Source organism: Oreochromis niloticus, linkage group LG14 (assembly GCF_001858045.2).
Source record: "Oreochromis niloticus isolate F11D_XX linkage group LG14, O_niloticus_UMD_NMBU, whole genome shotgun sequence".
Classification (NCBI taxonomy): domain Eukaryota; kingdom Metazoa; phylum Chordata; class Actinopteri; order Cichliformes; family Cichlidae; genus Oreochromis; species Oreochromis niloticus.
In genome coordinates this window covers 3,933,787-3,938,423 of record NC_031979.2, presented here as the reverse complement: position 1 = coordinate 3,938,423, position 4,637 = coordinate 3,933,787, and the positions used below count along the sequence as shown (strand labels likewise).

The 4,637-nt window shown below is 41.3% G+C and overlaps 1 long non-coding RNA gene across 1 annotated transcript; it reads right to left on the bottom strand.

The window, feature by feature from the left end:
* Positions 1–578: 578 nt before the first annotated feature.
* Positions 579–4,400, bottom strand: LOC102080678 (uncharacterized). Its single transcript, XR_269809.4, has 3 exons — positions 2,477–4,400; positions 804–928; positions 579–714 (listed from the first exon to the last, which is right to left on the bottom strand). It is a non-coding gene; the product is annotated as an uncharacterized LOC102080678 (long non-coding RNA).
* Positions 4,401–4,637: the final 237 nt, after the last annotated feature.

Here is a 4,637-nt window from a genome sequence, read left to right as displayed (position 1 = left end):
TGTATTTCCTTTTTGTTATATTTCTTTAAGAGTTCAAAATGTGTTAATTACATAAATAAAATGTAATTTTCTCTGTAGCACTTCATGGATTTCATAAGCAACACACTTTAGTTGTTCACAGAAAGCATGAAGGTAAAAAAAACAATATATACAGTGTTATCTTCATTTTAGAAGTCAAAAAGTATTTGCGGCTCCCAGTGTTTTCTTTTGCGTAGAAACCGGGTCCAAGTGGCTCTTTGGATGTTAAAGGTTGCTGACCCCCTGCCCTAGGGTGAGACAGTTTGTAGTGTGGTTAGGGGGCAAAAGAATACAGTGAGTGAAGACAGAATGGATGATATGCAGTCAGTGATGTGTTGTGCAAAAGGAGGGAGTTTTATTTTAAACTGTTACTTCTTTACTTTAGAGTGATTGACAAATTTATCCTGACTGTTTTGATCTAGATGACTCAATATAAAAAGAAAACGCTATTCTGACTTGGTCACAGACGCACAAAAATCGATTCAAATTAAAGACCAATATGCTAAAAAAGAAATGCAAATAGAGGTGCATATTGTGAAGTAAAATCTATGGTTTGAAAAATTGATTTGAAAAAAAAAAATCTAATGTTAAATGATATTAAATGTTTTGTGATGATTTGCAGAAAAACTTTATTTACAAAAGAGAAACGAATACTACGATGATGAGTTCTTCAGCTTACCGGGTCTAACAGGAATTCTGCAAAGGAGGAGAGAGTGAATTAGCAAAGGTCCAGGAGAACTGAACTAAGTTCTTAATTGTGAAAAAGGAGGAACTATCTTTCTTACTACCAAAGGAGGCGTGAGCTTGGGTGGGGGCAGGCGAGTTCGCACACACAAGAAGGGAACAGAAGTGGAGAACAGGCAGGCATGTGCGTATTCTCTTTCAGGTTACAGAAATCTTCAAAGTGGAGCTGGAGGTGACAAAAATCTCCTCAGAGCAACAAACAGAAAAACTGAGCAGGGATTCGAGCACACGAGGTATTCACAAGGCAGAGAGAGGCAGAGAGAACAACAGCAAAAAACACAGGAATGCAGGTTATTAGAAAGGTGAGCCTGACTGCCGTTAGAGAGGTAAAGAAAATCTGACAGAGATCTGCTGCTCATCCAGCATTCAAATATTTATGGGTTTGATTCAGAGCAGGTGTGAGAAAGATAAAGCATAAGTTACCACAGCTATGTACTACTTGTAAGAAGTGGACTAATAAGATGACCCTAAAAACAAGGATGAGAGGGTCTAGATAACCTGTTAGCTCCCAAATCCTTGCCTTGCACACATGCATGCTGTACACATGTATTGCCTGATTAGAGAAAAATTGCCTGATTTTCAATTGTTTTTATGAACCACCAAAGCACAATAGCAGTTGCCTTAAGGCACTTTATATTGTAAAGTGAAGACTGTACAGACTGTAGTGAAACTCCAATAATCAGGTGACCCCGAGCTGCAGAACAATGGTTTATTTGAAGAATTATAACCCATCACAGTACGGAAAAAGCGCTAGTTTTTAAATAATCAGGGGCTGTCTTAGCTTAAAGACCTTAAAGTACTCGATCACCCCAATATAGCACTTCACTCCGAGACTGCTGATTTACTTGTGGTTCCTAGAGTAGCAACCTGAAAGCTGAAGGCTCTGACTCCCATTCTACTTTTAAATACCCCAGAAATCACAGGTAAGTCAGCAGTCTGAGAGTAAAGTCTTCGATTGGGGTGATAATGCACTATGAGGTTTTTAAGATGAGATAGAGTATATTGTGCAAATGGAAGAAACCAGTCCTACAGAATTATTTAAAATGTGCACTGAAGGACATATCCCGGTCAAAAAGGACTCCAAGATTTCTTAGTCTTACTGGAGGCCAAGGTAATGCCATCCAGAGTAAGCAACTGCTTAGACACCACATTTCCAAGGTTTTTAGGATTTTGTACAATAACCTCGGTTTTATCAGAATTTAGAAGCAGGAAACTAGAGGTCATCAAGGTCTTTATGTCTTTAAGACACTCCTCGCTTTATCCAATTGTTGTGCGTTATCTAGCTTCATGGATAGATAGAGTTGGGTATCATCTTCATAGCAGTGAAAATGTGTGCTATGCCTTCTAATGATGCTGCCTAGGGAAAACACGTATAATGTAAACAGAATTAGTCTTTGCATGGAACCCTGTGGAACTCCATAATTAACCTTACTGTGTAACGAGGACTCCACATTTACATAACTAAATTAGACATGATTCAAAACATTGCACCATAGTACAATTAAATTCTACATCATTCTCTAATCTATGTAATAAAATATTATGGTTAACAGTATCAAACGCTGCATCGAGGTCTAACAGAACCTCAGAGATTAATCTACTGTCAGGAGCCATAAGAAGATCATTTGTAACCTTCATTAACACTGTTTCTGTACTGTGAGCTCTAAAACCTGATGAACTCTAAACCATTTTTGAGGTAAAGGCTATTTCTTACCTTTACAGCCGCGCCACCCTCCTGGAAAGAGCTGAGGAGAGCCCCAGACGGGAGGTCACCCAGCAGCCACAATGCAGAAGCCACAGCGGGCTGCGGCAACGTGCCTGCAGGTTCTGCCGGCAGCCAGCTGTGCCAGAGCGGACCAAGCCCCTGGCCCAGACGTCCGAGGCCCCCCCATCCCCCGGAAGGGGCCCGATGGAGCCACAGGTGCTAGGGCCCACCAAGCAGCCACTGGGAGCGAGCCAGTACATAACTGAGCTCCCAGCCCAGGACACCGAAAACCAATGCACCGATGGCTGAGGGCATCAGCCACCAGCAGGGAGTGTAGTAGGGGGAGATAGGCCCCCCGGGGGCCGGAGATGTTCACGGAGAGGTGGTGTCTAAGACCCGTCCTGACACATAGACAAACAGGCACACACAGACACAAAGATGCATTCCCACCCTCATGCAAACATATACAAATACTCAGCACTCACCCAACGTGAAGACAGACACAAATGGACACTGTACACACACTTACACTCCCCAAACATACTCTATACCCCAGGTCCAGGTACCCTCCCACCCAGAGGGGCAATCCGCCCCCACACCCAGTTAACCCAGTATCTCTCTCTTGGATTATTGCTGATTTAATCAACGCATTATCTTATAATGGTAAGTAGTATAAAACCACTACCTCAGTAACACTACCTCATTACCTGTGTGAGTATAGGTAACTGCTCCGCATTGAATAAGATAACAGTGGAGGAATTATTACCTCAAACATACTTACAGCACTTTCAGAAAGACATCTACTGTAATGAAATGCATTCCCCACTGCCATGAAATCCTTTACTGTATATTTCAATAATATTAAGAAATGATCAGACAAAGGGGGTTTTCAGAGAATGTTTTTAAGTGTTCACTCTGTAGTAAATATGTCAGAACAACATCCAGAGTGTTATTAAAGTGAAGGGTGATGATTAAATGCAGTGTTGAGGCTGTAATAGCCAGTATTTAGATAGATGTTAGAATTTTATTTTAACTAAGCATTAAATCAAATAAAAATGTGAGAAATTAGAAACTCTGTGTAAGAACCACATAAATTTAGTTTGAGTTTTCCAATTAGGGTGAACAAGGCTAAGAGTTAAGCTTTCAAGTGAATAAAAACTGTCTGGGTTTATGGTTGATTAACAAACTGAAGTGGAAGATTGCTGCTACTCCCCCTCCTCGGCCTGTTCTCGAAGAGTCTGACAGTTAGCATCACTCGTGGGTATTGATTCATTTAAACTAACATAATCATCCTGCTGTAACCAGGTTTCTGTAAGCCAGAGTAAATGAATATGGTGATCAGTTATTAAATCATTTAGTAACAGGGACTTTGAAGACAGCACTGTCTTCTAATGTTTAATAATCTACATTTAACCGTTTTATTCCTTAGTGCAGCTGAGGATGCTATATTTTTCTTTCTTTCTGAATTTTTATGCTTTTTTTTGCTGATCTTTGGTTTGTTTTTTCGTAGTCTGAGATTAAACACACTGTCTGAGGATGGGGTTTGGGGGGATTACAGGAGCAGGGGTGTATATAAGAGGTATATAAGGCTGCAACTCTATTGGTCCCGGCTCCAGACAGTTATATTTTCAGGGGTTTAACAAATTTAACCTGATTTAATTGGCAGTTGTCTTTTTTTTATTACCTCAACCTACCATGGCTTAACTGCTGGCTTAATTGCCAGTAGAGGGCTCAGTATCAACATCACCGAACCACTTCCTTTCTGCATGTCTGTCTGTCTATCATTGGATGGATAAACATGCTGTCCGTCTACACCCCCGCCTCACTCTAATGACACTCCATCTTTAATCCCTTCACCCTTCTCTCCGCCTTGAACTTTATCACCTATTAACTGCAGACCAAGTAAATCCCACATGAAAAAAAAAGTAGGGGGTTCACCAAACACACACACACACACACACTCCCCTTCCCACCCCTTCCCACCCCCTTCCAGTTTATAGCCAGTGGGCAAGCACGTAGGTGCCCTCGCTGTATGACATGATGGGGCAAAAAACAGTTATTTCCCACTACATGGCTTTTCAAATTGAGTCTCATCCACCGTTGGGATCAAAATTCCCTCTCCCACAATCTCTCTCTCCTCTCTGAGTAGTCAACCTTTCCACCCTACACC